General features: G+C 34.7%; 1 long non-coding RNA gene across 1 annotated transcript; it reads left to right on the plus strand.

Annotated features, from left to right (window-relative positions):
• The first annotated feature begins 5,144 nt into the window (after positions 1-5,144).
• On the plus strand, positions 5,145-15,665 carry LOC137398817 (uncharacterized). The gene is made up of 4 exons (XR_010979020.1): positions 5,145-5,266; positions 8,363-8,479; positions 9,928-10,041; positions 15,569-15,665. It is a non-coding gene; the product is annotated as an uncharacterized lncRNA (long non-coding RNA).
• Positions 15,666-17,434: the final 1,769 nt, after the last annotated feature.

A 17,434-nucleotide genomic window follows, 5' to 3' on the forward strand; every position in this document is an offset into this window, starting at 1 on the left:
AATAAAATATTTATAGACATAAAATATATACAAACATATAATTACATATAATACAGACTGTCAGAGCTCCCGCAGCCGATCCTGCCATCAACAAAATCTAATCGTCATCGGAAGATTCCATTCGGCATTCAGTAGTTGCTTCTGGCGGTAGTAGTAGGAACAGTAGTAATAGTATAGTACTAGTATATAATTTTCCACATTAAGCGCGTTGATTTTTATGTGTACTCGTCTTTGCGTGGTCGGGTGAAGGTCAGAACGACGAAGCGCTGTGATTGGCTGTTGGTACCGAAAAAAATAGTTCGATCGTTGCAATGTAAAGGGGAGTCGGTGTCGGCACCCATACGTGAAATGTCTGAGGTACCAGTCTGAGTCAGGGTATTGGCACCTAATCGGAGTCGGTCCTGGCCAGTGTAAACGCACCATAACTTGTGATGCACTGTCTAACTGGTCTTGGTCAACATGAATGCGTGCTCACCATCAATTGTATTTTTTCCTGTAGATTCTGCAATCGTGTTTCGTAATGATGCTATGATCCCTGACTTGCTTTTGGTTGCAGGTATGTACTGACAAGATAAAACAGTGTGGCTCTTTTTTCAATTTTATTTTCAGGGTTTAATTATATGGTCTATAATTTTGATAACAACTGTGACTTAGTCTTTAGCTGAACGCCCTCTTTTCTTGTTATTTTGTTACTGTTACTCATGCCAACAAGAAATTTAAAAATCATATTGTTTTAACTAATTATAATAGGAAGGGGTGGAGTACTATTTAAGATAGCTTTTTCTGTAGACCCACATAACAAAAATCATAATTAGCAATCAATATAGCTCTGGTAATTACATTAAAATTAACATTTTTGTGGTTTAGTGTCATGCTTAGCCTCTGAACATTGATTTCAATGTTTTCTGATGTTTCTAACTTGAAAGTTTTGAACTCTTGAGATTACACCATACTGACCCTCTTATAAAGCTTAAAGGTCCGGCCACACGTAACGAATTATTCGTTTAATCTGACCGAATCCACGAATTTCACAGAATTCACAGATTTATTCTGCCGAATATCATAGATTCGTCTGAGCTGTGCATGCACACCGAATTCGTTAACGAAACGTTTTTAATTGGCTAACCAATTTTTTTTAGCGAGCACGGTTCTAGTAGCTTTGACAAGTGGTATAGTCCAAGACACGTACGACGACCCACAATAAAAGTATGACCGCGATATGACTTGATACATACGATGCAACGGCCTATATGCGCTATTGTTGGTTCTTTCTCGTTGGTTCACCATGACAGGAACTTCTCATCGTGTATCCAGAATTTTATTTTAGATGTTTTAGAAGCTTTGAATTATTTCTTTTTCAATAATAATAATTTCTTTTTATGCAGCAAAAGCTTCGTCGCAAAAACAGCCGCTATCTCTAGCGCATATAGGCAGTTGCATCGTATGTATCAAGTCATATCGCGGTCATACTTTTATTGTGTGTCGTCGTACGTGTCTTGGACTATACCACTTGTCAAAGCTACTAGAATCGTGCTCGCTAAAAACAATTGGTTAGCCAATTAAACGCGTTTCGTTAACGAATTCGGTGTGCATGCACAGCTCAGACGAATCTATGATATTCGGCAGAATAAATCTGTGAATTCTGTGAAATTCGTGGATTCGGTCAGATTGAACGAATAATTCGTTACGTGTGGCCGGACCTTTACCCTGTCTATAACAAATATGATTTCATCTAGTTCTCAATAGCCTAGCCGACTAACCTTACCCACACTGTGTAGTACTGTCCTGATTGTATTGTGGTTGATTTTTGTTAGTACAAAGTAGGGTTTGGCACTAGCAGTGAAACCCACTGAAAATTCATGGGGTTATCTTCTCTCAAATCTTGGAATTAGAAAGTTTGAGTATTTTTATCTTGTTGGCTAGAATTTAGACTGCTGCGTGTGAGATTCGGCGCATGAATTATTTGAACAGAATGGATTAAGGCTGGGTTTACTGGGACTGAAAGATGTGTGATATTCAACAACCAGGCTTGCTATGAATTAATGCAACTATGGAAATAATTATAATTGCATTTCAATATCATGATGACTAAGCTGGTGTCTTGTAATAATTTAGGTTGTACACATAAAACACCATAGATATAGCATGTTTCAGTCAGTTCTACTAGTACAATTAAATATGACATGGAGTCTTGTAGTGTTTTTATAATTTTAGTCTCCATTCTTCTTATTTGAGATTCTGACGCTTGTCGCCAATGTTTTTGTAGTTCTACCTGCAAAACGATAAAAAGTTATTTTCACCTGTAAAATTACAATTTAAGTATATATATTGAACTATACTTAAATTGTTCTATATACTCAAAGAAGAGATAGAAATAAGGTTTGAGTGATCAAAAAAGATATGTGTATGCAGGGACAAGAACACTCCAGATAACCTAATCGCAGATCAAGAAAACCTCTGTAGTCATATAAGCCGAAGAAACTGTAGAAATGTCAAGCGATTAGCAGTAGTCGAGAGTTGCTATAATTCATAATGCTTTGGTAGATATGAATTACTAAATAATTTTTCAGCAAGCTTAGCTTTTGAACCATGATACAGATACATGCAAAATAATTAAGCTCTCTGTATACACATTAATATGCTAGTTAGCAACAAATTTGTGTGTAGCATTAGCAAAATCAATGACTAAATTTGCTTGATAGTTCTCCAATGTGCTGTGGGACACCTTTTGTATCTTGCGAGCTTTAGCTTTCAGAGCCAGACATTACCCAGTTCAAGAGCTGAAGGTCATAATCTAGTAGCTAGCATTATTTAAACATCCATTTGTGTATAGCTGAGTGTATGGCATTATGTAATAGCGTGGCTGGTGATTGTTTAGTTCAGAGAAATGGCTAATCCCATCAGCCACTGTCAACACCTCGCTGGCACTTGTTACATGCGTTACTCGTGCGTCTTTGTCCAACTTGTGATGTACTGTGTAACTTGTCTTGGTCAACAAGAATGCATGCTAATCATCAATTGTCTTTTTTTCCTGTAGATTCTGCAATTGTGTTTCATAATGGTGCTATGATGCCCGACTTGTTTTTGTTGCAGGTATGTACTGACAAGATAAAACAATCTGCCTCTTTTTTCAATTTTGTTTTTCAGGGTTCAATTATATGGTCTATAATTTTGACAACAACTGCGACTTAGTCTTTAGCTGAACGCCTTTTTTTCTTGTTATTTTTTTACTGTTATTCATGCCAACAAAAAATTTAAAAATCATGTTGTTTTAAATAATTATAATAGGAGCCTTTGGAATACTATTTAAAATAGCCTTTCTCTGTAGGCCCACATAACAAAGATCATAATTAGCAATTGATTAAGCTCTGGTCATGACATTAAAATGAACATTTTTGAGGTTTAGTGTCATGCTTAGCCTCTGAACATTAATTTCAATGTTTTCCAATGTTTCTAACTTGAAAGTTTTGAACTCTTGAGATTACACCATACTGACCCTCTTATAAAGCTAAACCCTGTATATAACAATTATGATTTCATCTAGTTTTCAATAGCCTAGCTGACTAACCTTACCCACACTGTGTAGTGCTGTTCTCATGGTATTGTGGTTGACTTTTGTTAGTACAAAGTAGTATTATACTCACTGGAAATTCGGGAATTATCTTCTCTCAAATCTTGATATTTAAAAGTTTGAGTATTTTTATCTTGTTGGCTAGAATTCTGACTGCTGAGTTTGAGATTTGGCACAAGAACTTTTTGAGCAGAATGTATAAGTGCTGGGTTTACTCCACTTGAAAGATGTGCAATATTCAGCAACTATGCTTGCTATGGACTAATGCAACTCGGGAAATAATTATAGTTGCATTTAAATATCACGCTGACTATGCTGGTGTCATGTATTAAGTTAGGTTTTACAAAAAAAACACCGGAGATGTAGCATGTTTCAGTCAGTTCAACTTGTTCAATTAAAATGACATAGAATGGTGTAGTGTTTTTATAATTTTAGTCTCCAATCTTCTGATTTGAGATTATCACGCTTGTTGTCAATGTTTTTGTAGTTGTACCTGCAAAACAAAAGAAAACTATTTTTCATGTGTTTTTACAATTAAGGTATAAGGAACAATACTAACCAAAACAGTAAATAATGCAGTATCTCATCAATGTTAGCCCTCTGAACCCTCACAGCTGGTATTACGGAATTGCGTAGGCTTTGGCAGAAAACTTAACGGCGGAATACAGGCTTCCATATGGTTCTGTTTACAAAATATGTTTTTAAGCAACAGCAAAAACTAATAAAATTAATTCTTTCGCAGGATGTTAGATTCTAAATTTCACTTTCATTTGTAACATTTTTCACTTATCTTTATCTACTTCCTTCATTATAATAACACATTTTATTAGAATGATATCGCGAAACAATCAATACGACTCATTCGTTGTTAGGTCATAAATGACTGTGATACAAATGTAAAATTTTATGATAATAAATATAAATTTTCAGTATATTTTGAGTCATGAAAGGATGATGAGTGTGCTATGGATGAATATTATCTGTAAATGTTTAATGAGTGTTTAAAATCGTGCGAACTTTTATAGTTTTAGCCCGAATAATGGTGACATACTGTTTTTTTCTGTTTGATGACATCTGCTGTAGGTTGTCCGACTTTTTGTACTGCTGTTTTACCAAATATCATTGCATTGTTGGCACGTTTAGATATATTTGGTAAGAAATTAATAACTTCGGATTTCTGGACATATTGTCTAGGTTTACTGACACGCATTGATTAGATCGAGCAAGGATCAACGGGTTAAAATTCTGTTTTGTATCATGGATTTTTACAAGTTTGTATTTATATTTAACAACTATGATATTATCTTACATGTATTTACATAGCATTGTCTAATTTATTTGAAAATTATAGAGCTTTAACTAGCAAATGTGGTTGCTGTCTAATGACACAGGCTTGGGTAATATTTCATACCAAGGGTTAGTACAAAGCCATTTGCACTGCTGCTCATCCATAACATCTTGTGTATTGCTTTTCATTTGACCAGCACTTTATGTATTTCTATATCAAATTCATTGACATACAAACCGGTGGTGACTCACGGTTCCTTCATCTATATAGGCCTGGGCGGTCGGTCATCAAGGTCCTCTTCCTTGCATTGTCTTCCGGAAGATTTTGGCGATGAGTAGATCATAAATGTCAGTTGAACGCTTCTTCCCTGTCATTAGACACCTACCCAACCTAATTTTAAACAGCTGGTAAGTCATCATTGACTACTTGCCTTGATGGGCTTTGTACTTAATGACCTCCCATATTCTTTCAACACATTAGTCATAACTTATAATAAACTTTCATGGGTAGCAAAATCGTAAATGATACATAATTTGAAGCGAACACGAGTCAATACACAAACCGGAGTCAATACACAAACCGGCTATAGGAAATCAATTGATTCTTTAGAAGATTGTGTCAGTCTACCCCAAACCTTCAAAATAAATATATATATATATATATATATATATATATATATATATATATATATAACAATAGCCAATGAATAGATTTAAGAATTTAAGCAATTTATGTTTACACAAATTCTGTACCATTCACTATCTCGCTACCCACTTTCGCCTTGAAATTCTAGAAAATTAGAGATGCGAGCTTGCAAGGTGGTTTTTGATGTATCACTAAATGCCCAAGGATGCGAGAGGCCAGTTACGGAAACTACATCACTTGGTTTTCTTGTCAGGTCTGCTTCAAATTTGTTTTAAAAAGGTTGGCTGAAAATGAGAGTATAAGCAAATCGAAAAGTTTGAAGCCAAGAAGAGATGATTTAAAAATGAAAATGAAGAAAAAATAGAATTAGCTCTGATATAAGATCAGAGCGTTTTTTTCAAGTATGTTTTATTAAGCTGAATTCAGTTATATTAAATTTATACTTTAAGTTTGTTTATGCGATTTCACAAAAGTGTAGAGTACCAAGCGTGTTGCATCAAGTCTCTCTCACACCGTCATTAGTGCTATGACTCTCTGAAAGGTAAGAAATCCATACGGTATGCTACTTTATGGACTGCTGCATACTGCCACTACTCAAAATTATGTTGTACATAATACTGCTACATTTTAATGCAGACCATAACCTTTACATAGGTATTTGTAACCTTGGGGGCATGGGTATAGAGCATGAATAGATAAAATCATGTATTTTTTTCATTGTAATATTTCTTATTGGTAGTTTTTTAGAGGATGGCAACACAATAATTTATCTTTAGTTAATTTATATAAAAAACAGTTTTTGAGATAGGACTTTAAGAAAATTAATTTGCGAGCTTTTGTCCAAGAATGCAGTTTGCTCTCATATCAGACATGACTGTACAGTAGGCGCTTCTAAAATGAGATGATCAGCTCTAGGAACGTTTACATGATAAGGATTTTTCATTATAAGAATGTTAACATACATGTAAATTGTCTAAACCATTTCAGGACCTTTCCAAACTCGCTCATGTGAGAATCTGACTTAAATTCTTTTGAATGTATTGGCGGTGCCTTAACTGTTTTATTATTGGTTTTCATCGACAACTTTTCATGATCAACCTCATTGGTTTAATAGACCATGATTGTGGTAATTTGACAATAATTTGATGAAGAGTGCATAGTTTTGACGCGACAGCGACTTACAACAATTGACTAAGAAAAAATAGTTTCACTATAAAAAGCGGTAGTACCTTTTCGTCATCTATTCGTCCTTGAGAGCTCAAAATTGCAACTCCAACTCGTGACATTCAGATGCACCGACCAAAAGCCTTAAAGTATTTTTCAACAATTGCACTGCTATATGTACCTATTCTCTGTTCCATCGTCACTTCGGACAAATTATCACAAGAGTCAGAATGTCATGGAAATTGTATGTATTATATGTATAATGCTTTATGTACAGTGTTGGGAAAAAATCTTTGTCCGCCTGTTTAAGTAAGTGTAGCACTGCAATAAATTCATCATAATTTGGAAATATTTTGCACTGCATACATAAAACCCTGTATCAAAACAATCCTAATGAGCTGAAGAATAGAAATAACTAGATTTAGAAATTGCCATATATCTTCTATTGTATCAACCGCTGCCTACTCATTCACACTGCATACCAGAAAATATGTCATCGCAAATTTTGTTCTTATCTCTTCTTTAATTATTTTCTAAATTGAAAATAACAGTCTTGTACGGTTATGGGCCCAGAAAAGAGCCATTGGGGTTGTTTTGCATTTTAATATTTTATCTGGTAGCCTTTGCAGACTATAACCATTCTGCAGCCTTAGGCATGCTGCGAACAAGCCTCACGAGCGCTTGAGTGTTCATAATCTGAAACCAGCAATCATGTTGGACAGCTGGTTTTTTCAAACGCCTTGATCGTGGTAGATCTTTGGTGGTTTGATGCTGCATTCATTTCTTTACCACTTAATTTTCTTTAGATCGAAATACTCTAAGCTTCTTGCTATTTTTCTATTGCTCAGATTGCCCATCGTATGCAGGTGAATGATGAGGTCGTTGACACATTTCTTATCCATGGTTGATGTTGACGCTGGTATGAATTCTGGGATCTCTAACTGTTCCTCTTTTAACAAGCAAAACTGTAAACCTTTGCTGCACATGCTGTCCAACAGGATCTCTATTGTTGTGATAATATTCCACTTGAAAATTAATAATGTCATATTGGGTTTGAAAGTGTGTTAATAAGCACTGATTCACATTGATTGGCCTAAAATTGATTATTGATCCCTGATTAACCCTAATTTTATTACTGATGGTGTCAACAAGATCTAATGTTAAATTACTTTTAAATGATGCATGGTTTGTCAGGGTTCAATCCCTCTATATGACTACTACAACAAATTCACCTAAAATGGGCAGTGAGGTTTGAGGTGGACAAAGACTTTCTGACACCACTTTATGTCGCTTTCTTTTCTCGCAGGTGTGGCAAGACAGACTAACACTCAAATCGAACTTTAGAACTCGCCCGATTATACACTTTAAGTTATATGGAGTTTTTTACGCGGTACGAAGCAAAAACTTTACAAAGTTGCCTGACTTTTTCTAGAATTTATGCTATAGGAGGTATGCGTTATAGGAGCATCTACTTTACTCTAAAAGACCATGTGAGTTTGTGAGGTACAAATATCATGTTTAAAGTGTGCAATAGCTCCCATGTAGGATACTTTTGCTCCCTCATCACTAATTGAACTCTGTTCCAAATTTTGGTCAGGTTACCACGTTTTGTCGCAATGTCTCAGCATTTATGCTATATTTTTGTGTAGACAAATAAAGTTTATTGTGTATTATCTATTTTTTATCACTTTTAGCCTTGCTTGTCCTCTAGCGCAAAGCCGACCTATTGCTCCTAGATGTGACTCTGGCACTGATGGGATAAAAGTGCAAGCTGAGTTATCAGTAAAGATTTTGACAGAACTGTTCATGAAGTGAGTGTGAGAGTGCTTTAATTTCAATGCTGTAGTTTATCCCATTTTCTTTCCACTTAACGTGGAATGTTTGATTAGTACGATATTTTAGGCAGTTTTTGGCAGCTTGTTTTTGGGACAATGTTTAATTATGACTGCTGATGTACTGGCGGTTAAGACATTTAAAAAGCTAATAATGGTGTTTTTATAAAACCCGACAATAAATGCAGAGTAATTTTTTGCTTTGTAGCATATTTGACTCAATAGAACAAGTGTTATCGCTGAAGCATTCTCTTAAGGTGAAAACAAATTAGGCGATAATTAGAGCGATATTGCGCTGTGTGGCGCTAATCTGCTGTGTGGCGCTAATCTGCTATGTGGCGCTAATCTGCTGTGTGGCGCTAATCTGCTGTGTGGCGCTAATCTGCGTTAGAATTCACTCAGCGTGTTCATGCAGAGCGATAAAGCTAGAATTTCTCTACACAACTTTATTGCTAACGAGATGCATTTCGATTGGTATTTCGATTGGTTAGTTTTTACCAGAATGTAATTTTACGGCGGGTAATTATTTCTTACCGATGTTCAACAACATACAGCAGCATCAATTTTCTATTTTGTTACGATTGAAACATCTTCAGAATGAACACTCAATTGTTCATTAATTTAATAATAGCACTCCCAGTTCTGTCCATCATAACAAACAAAATTAAAAAAAATCCAAGTTGAAAACCAACATCTGGAGTCAATCGATGCGCCAGTTGACCATCTTGAGAATGGTAAATATTTAATATGTTAAATATGAAAAACCACTACAAAATAAAATATGTATAAAAAATTGTAAAAACAATACAGTTAAAAATACAAGAATCGCTTTTCTTTTGTCTTCTTGTAGTGTAGGCAGTGTACACTCTTTGAAAGGGAGATAGGTTTAATAACAAATGTGGAGGTTGTTTGTGTTGTAGCCTAGACGACGACATATTGACTGGCCTAAATTTATTAACAACTCCGAAAAAACTGATGATACGGATTTTTATTGGCAGTTTGTGAGCGTGCCCATTATATCATTTGCTAGTAAATCGCTCAAGTGTGTTTATGCACGCACCAGCGATATCTCCGCCCTCCTCATGACGCTTGCAATAAAATCACCTAGTGTGTTTGGACCTTTAAAGCTCCTTGCTATATTTTCACAAAAGGCGAATATACCTATACCTATACTGAGAAGGTAACTTACCTCCTCAAATAGAGGTGGCGTTCATTAAAAAGATGGCGCTCGATTTTCAAAGCAATCTCCTGATGTGGTCCCAAATAGCGGTGCCAATCAAATCAAGGTGCATTAAAATATAGGTTTAACGGTAGCTCACTTTCAACATTTCTTCCAATACCAAATTGAAGGTGGTCAGAGACTCTGTGCATAAAGACCTCATCAACTTATTTTTTTGTACAATGTTAAAAACTTTGTGCTTTTGTAGAAGTTGTTTAATCTGGAGAACGAAGATGAGCTCACCACGCAGAACTATTGTTCTTTAATCATGTTCTCACAGAACTAATCATATTGGCCTACAAGTGTTTTGAAAAACTGAAGGGTAAGTTGATGAGTCCTCTACTTTTTGTAGTCCTAATCTTCTGATAATTAAATTGGGCTTTGATGACTAAAGTGAGCTCTGGAGACTGAAGTCATTACATTGGGTAGTTGGCTACAATAAATAACTATAGCACTGACAATCTGCAAAAATAGTAAAACAATAGTTATGAAGCAAAATAACCATGTATGGAGTGGCATGTACAATTGATATTTAAATTGTACAAATACAATATCAAAGTATTAAAATATTAACCATTTTTTAAAGATTGAATGTATTTCTTAATGAGTGTAGCCTGGGTTTTCCGAATGGAAAAAGTCTAAAACACAATCAGATTTTGGTCTAGTCCATTAACCGAGTGCGTACAACAGGCTGCGCAGTGCAGCTCAGCACAATGTACGCTTATAATCAAGAGCAATGCGCTAAAAAAATCTTTGTACAAAACCTTTCTTATTAGTGAGTAGGCAATTAGTTAGCCGGTCCTATGTGTACCTAATTGGAAAAAAACCAATCGCCATCCTGCATCTAACTAATAGAAAACATGTTAACAGCCAACAGCGACCAAAGTTTTTTGAGAATCGCTATTTTTGTTTTTACAGTTTATTATTGCAATAAACAGCTGTGTTAGACCTTTACAGCTACCAAGGTTTAAGAAATGGGCAATAAATAGACCTTTGGAAAATGGACTACTGATTGCTACCTATTGTATCAGCAAAAGAGGATGAGAACCTGACCAAGCTCATACTGCAACACACTTTTTAGATTTTTTGTCCGGACCATTAGGCGTAAAACCTTCTGCTGATTAATGTGTATGTTAAAAAACTCTGATAGGCGGTGCGGTTCATAATTAGGGTCATCTTAATCTGAGGGCACACTTCATTGGTGAAAATTAGGTCTTTAATAAGAGCCATCACATGTAGGACAAATTAATGTACCAAAGTCTGTTCTATTCTAATAAAAAGTGTATTATGTTATTCAATAGAAAAATGATATGGTAATGATGCTACCGCTACCAGGCGCAATAGCCTTTTAGCTTTTACTTTGAACCAATTTTTATTTACACTTTATAGCCACAATGTTTACGCTTTAATTCTGGAGTTGTCTGTTCGTGTAATAATGTTCTATCTACCAATCTTTCATACAAATAAAAGTGTCTTCAAGAACCCTGGTATCATTTTTTAGCTGTTTTTTATGAAATCTAGAGGCATTTGAAACGTTCTCTCTTCCAACAGCGTCAATAATTTTTTAACCTTGTCTTAGCATTTTACAACATATTGAAGGGTAAAGTAACAATTTGTTCAAAACTTCATGAACTTGTGGTATGGCTCTTACTCTGTTTTTTACACTAAGCCTGTTTATAAAATTGCTGATGAAATGCAGTTGCATTTAAATTCTACATAAATTGTCTAAATTGTTTTTTATCACGGTTTCATTACCAAATTAAAGACTTGGTAAATTTTGATCTTGCAGCCATTTTTTCCTAATTGTGCACGCAGTATGATGCTCAATTACAACAAGGCATGAAGTAAATGTAACATGAAGCAGTTTTTGCACTGATTTCTTATGTCTTATATTTATGTTGAAGCTGTTTCAGTGTGAACTCTTAAACTACCAATAGTACAGCTCGTTTGGCAATGTGTTTCTGTATGGCCAAGTGCTGCATGATGCGGCTTCAGCAAGCTTTTGTACAAATTGTTTCCGATTACTGAGTAATTAGTAAATTACCTTATTACATCTATACCTGATTGAAAAAAGCTATTATTTGCATATGTTGAGCAAATAAGAATGCGTTTACAACCTGAGCATAGTTTTGCTTTGCAAAAACTTGTTTTATGAAATCTTCTTACTGATGACCAGTAATTTCAGAAGCAATACAGCCATAAATGGTTACTAACTTCAGATCTATAGACTGAGTAACTTTATTGAGCAATAGTACTAATGAGAGTAATTATGTTCATCAGACTAATTAACATGTAAACTAATAATATTCATAAATCATCCGACTAGAGTTTTGTGCTTACCTCACAGTAATTTCAAAATGGACGAAAAGTGGTCCCTCTCACTCGGCAACTCGTTTGTAATATTTTTGGGGGCATGAACTAACATAAAAACTTATGCTGACAAACTTGCTATAAAAATATTGTTAATAAACAATTGGGGTGTAAAGTTATAACAATTTATACACTCTTTTTAGAAATTAGGTTTCATGAAACACTTATGTCGCGTTAGAGAGATCCATTTGGTAGTAAAAGAGTTGAAGTTATCAGCAGGTAGATCATATGGGTCGCGGTCACAGAAACCATGGTTAAGTCGCAAATCACGAAGTTGAGTTATTCGACTTTGAAGTTGCACCAACTGAACTTATAATATTGGTAACAAATTTTGTAACCTGTAGGTCTGGACCAATCAAAGAGTGATCTTTCTGAATCTGAAGTCAGTTTAGCCAATAAAAGTATTTTACCCTAAAAAAAACTTAAAACCGTTGCTGTGCTAAACAAGAAGTACTGAAAAACGGTGTCCGATAATAATAATTGTTTCTTTTTTGCCGATTTTAAAGGTAACTTTGACATTTTGGACACTTGTAATGAGTACTTTGGTATTCTAACTGATGTCAAAAACAGTGAAAGTAAAGGGAGCTGCGGTGATATTTTCTTAACGATTCTTACAAGATTACTACAATATTTAATAATAAGAATAATTATTCAATTTTTATGAAATTATAATCAGATTTAGTTATGAGAATAATTATTCGAGTTTGCAAGGTCGAAGTATATAGTGACCGATGGTGTGCAATATGTTACTGTTGTTAATTTTCTAAAGATTTGGTTGATGATTTGGGTGTGCCCAATATCGCGATACTATCAAGCTGTTTTTAATATCTGCAAAATTAAGTAATACACTTTCTCATAAATATACAGCTATTTCTTTGATAACCAGCTAAAATCTGTTTAGATTTTTAAATTCAGCATAATCTTTTGAATCCAAGTACAGAAATCTAGATAAATATCACAATATCTTGATATTGGTTGCTATGTCGTTTTGAAATGTAAACAAAACTGTACATTGGTTTTCGTTTCTCAAACTTTAACACCAGGTTTCTTGGAACTATGTTTTGGCACTAATGGTAAACGTGCTTCAATTTTTTGACCATAAAATCTGCTGTAATTAGGTTAGAATCAAAATTTTGTTTGCTAAATCTTGTAATCCCGACTTACCATGAATTCTGTGATCATGACACATACTAATAGTTAATGCACTGTTTGGAACTTATAGTGCTATTGTAGAACTACAATAAAAAATATGTCATCACTAACAAAAATTAATTACCAGTTTTGATTTTGTATAGGTGTCTTGTTTTCTATTACAGATTTTAATGTGTTTGCAGGACAAAATGAAGCAACTGCAAGAAGTTTATCATAGAATTTATTTCAAATTATGTTATTATGATAGAACTTTCCGTAACAAACTTTCATTTGGCTAATACTTGTATCCATTTTTGACTAAAATAAGTCGAACAAATTTGTTTCACTCCTACTACCTGCCCTAAATTGGTGCAAATGGTCATCAGAAATGTGCTTTCTTTGCGCTGCTAAAATGGCCTATTAAATGTACTTTAATTTGATGAAAACTCAAATATTGGTTAATTATTGGCTTTTCCAAAATACCGTAAAATACTCATCTGATTTGCATGTATGACTTAGCTGCCCAAGTTGTCAATGCATGGTACTGGAGCTTGCTATCATTTTGCTTGTTGAAGGTTGACTTGCAACAAAATTTCATTATGGTTATTTGGTATCAAAAGATTCACCATGGCTTACTCTGCTGTGTTGTAGGTGCAAGATATGGAGAACTGTGATTACAAGCTCTTAAAAGCGAAAAAAGAAACAGTTAATCTCCGCAATCCCGAAACCGCCGTAGATTGGAATCAATTTATTTCTCTGGCATAGTAAAATGATTTGGTTATTGTTTTGACACGTGATCTTCTCACATGAATTGTAAGTTTCGTAAAAGGCTCAATATAAAACTTCTTGTAGCACTAGTTTATGACATAAACTTTGGGTTTCACCAAAGAGCTCTTACCAAATATAGATGCTCGCTAGTTTACAATTTTGTTTTGGGTTGATCTAATCGTCTAGTCGCAATCTGATCATGTGACCCATGCTTCCTGCCAAACAGCGCGCATAATTTCCGCAGCATTTTTTGACTATCACAGGTGACCAACAGGCTTGTCATGCTTATCAGATGATGATATGCATTCCTTCGAGCTAAGGTTAAAAACTAAACAAATTTTTACGGTAGGTTTTGAGATATCAGTGCTCAAAGTGACATCAATACAACGATGAGGAAACAGATGCTTGAGGACAATAGACATCGTTTTATTGAATGCGTGAAGTGTATTTGTGAAAATATTTGAAAGAATGAGGTTGCATAAAAGTGTAAACAGAAGCCATCTTGTTGAGCTACGTTCCATTTGACCCATGTTCCATTTGACACATTTTTGGAACGGGATTCTAATCTTCGGCAATTTCGTGATGGCGGCGATTAACTGTTCGCTTTTGAGCTTTTAAGAGCATGTTATCACATTTCTACATATATTGTACATGCAACACAACAGAGTTAGACATGGTGAATCTTTTGATACCAAATAACTGCAGTGTGAATTTTGTTGCAAGTCAACTCTTAAGCATTAGTAATCTTTTAGAAAAATGACAAGATTTTCTTTTGGAAACATACCTTTCAAGCAACAACGGTATGCGAGTGCCACTGTACGTAATTTTGATTAATATTCTTAAATTTCATAATCATTCTTAGTATTGACTAAGTATTATTGCTTTTTAGTTTGTGTAATTCTTTATGTAATTATTATCTATGAATGGTTAGCTAAAGCTTGTGCAGAGCTGTCATCAACAACAATTTAGTTGAATGTCATTTACTAGTTATTCCGTTTTACAAATTGGACTGTGCACTGTGAAATAACTGCTTTATTTTAATTGTGTATACAGCTCCTATTCACCCTTGCATGTTTATTATAAACATGCAAGGGTGAATAGGAGCATGTTCTTGCATTCTGGTTGCCTGTCCACTGACGATAGCACTTGTACAGACTATATGTAAGCATAGTGTCTGGGATAGGAACTGAAACTCACAGTTAAAACCTATGGTGACCAGCTCTAAATTTTACCTTGCAATAATATCTAAAAGCCAAGTCCAGATCAGGGTCAGACTACTGACTATCAATTTTACGAATGAGTAATTGCTTTTGAAATACCACTTCAATATTTGAAGTCCTTTACATTGCTTAACTCGCGTTCTTCTATTGCCTACAAATCACAATGGTGACAAATATCAAAGCTGGGATTGAGAGTCATAAGCTAAAATATCAGATGCACTTTTGCTTGCTCAGTTTTTTCTTTTTTTTGCAGCAATCAATGAGCTTGCAATTGATTAGCTATAAACAGAGTTTAATTTAAATCGGAAAATCATCTATTCAAAAAATGTGATATTTCTATTTTGTTATTACTAATTGCAGGGTGTTGCTATAACATGTTCCGCTCCCACTCTGGTGCTAGACAAGTTATCTAAAGAATTGGCGATTCAAGGTTACAAAAGCTTACATATTTGGGGAGGTTTCTGGTCAGAGCAGAGCAAACAAAGGAACTTAGTGAAGGTAAATTATGGTGTCAAAACACCAAAATATTGAGTGACATAGAATGAACCTTGGTGAAAAACAATATTTTTTTAGATGTATTTTACAAATATTGAGATGAAAAATTTTGTGCTAGTCCGAAAATTTCAATAATATGTATTTGGACGATGTATCTAATAGTCTGCAACAAGCTATAGCTTTTTTTAACTCTGAATGACACTCGTATTGCTTAACTTGCATTTTTGTACCATTTACAACCTCTGTTTGTGAGAAATGTACCTTTTGTTCCAAATCCAGTTCGGCCTGTCATAGCTGTTTTCTGCAGTCATCATTCAATTTTCGGGATTAACGGAGACCAGGGTCTTTTGTGGACAGTGAAAAACCACAAAATAAAAAGTAATGTTTTTAATTATATACATAAATGAGCCAAACTTTAAGGCCAAAACATTTGCATTGTTTCATAAGCATAATGTATTTGTTTCCTATGTGAAAAGTAAACTAAAGTTACTTTCATTGACTTTTAGGTCATATTCTAACTTAAATCTAAGTATTTTAACTCAAATTATGAATTTTTTGTAGTATGGGCATAAGTCAGATTTTTATCTGGTTGGAATAGCTGTACAGCAAATTTTGCTATAATGTACATGTATACCTATTATAACGCAAATTCCTCTCAATGTAAAGAATTTATGTAAAGCTTTTGTTTGACCAACATAAGTAATGCCATATGGGGTAAAGTGTCAAGTTGGTGAAAATTCCCAAATTTATTAACAAAATTTTCATAGTTGTCCTTAAAAATATCACTTACATTCTTGCCAAACTTGAGCAATGATAAGATGCATAGGGTTCGCTATTATAGATACCAATACATTGTTAAACTAGTTTGTCATTAGAGATTGTCATTTTTGTCAAAAATATGTAAAATGATTCGCCTCGCAAGAAATCAGAAATATTTGAAGGGGATCTATCAGTGAAAGCTCTGGAGTGTTAATACAGACGGTCTCCTACTTACGAACATTCGAGTTACAAACAACGGTACATATGAACAAGTCTGCGCGTATATTCATCGATAATACCGACGGTATTACCGACGTATTAGCGGCAGAAAGAGGTGCTACGTAGAAGCATCACCCAGCATCCACCTTCCTCTGCCCAGTTCGTTGCAGTGCATAAGTGCGTGAACGTATCTCCAGTGCGCAAATAACTTTTTTATTTTTCTTGTATGTATTGTAAAGGAGTTTGCCGACCTTTACTTGGCACGATCTAGACTAATAAATAAAAAGAAGAGAGTGTGTGTAGTTTCATTCAGCTTTTTATTAGCGAAGAAAATTTCACTATTCGAGGAGCGTACATCTATCTGCTCTGCTCAAATAAATGAGAGCGCTCCGTTATATTCAGTAATATCAACCGTTCCGTCCTAACGGCAAACGGTGAGAACACCGGCTAACAAGGTGAATAAATAGGACCGCTAGCGAGTTGGTATGACAACAATAAAAGTGACGATAAATGATAGTGTTATGGCGTGATGTCAGATATAACAATAGCATAACGAGTGAAACAACGGTATAATAAAAGGACAACACATAAAAAAGCACAACAGCAATAAGTTCTAGCATAACGATTAAAACAACGATATAATAAAAAAGGACAACACATACAATAAATAAGAAATGCAGTGTCATGGCCCGGCGTCCACCACAGTATTCTCTCCATTTTATTAAAAAGTTTTTTTAGTACAAACCAATTTAC

The sequence above is a fragment of the Watersipora subatra genome, chromosome 6 (assembly GCF_963576615.1).
Source record: "Watersipora subatra chromosome 6, tzWatSuba1.1, whole genome shotgun sequence".
Lineage (NCBI taxonomy): Eukaryota > Metazoa > Bryozoa > Gymnolaemata > Cheilostomatida > Watersiporidae > Watersipora > Watersipora subatra.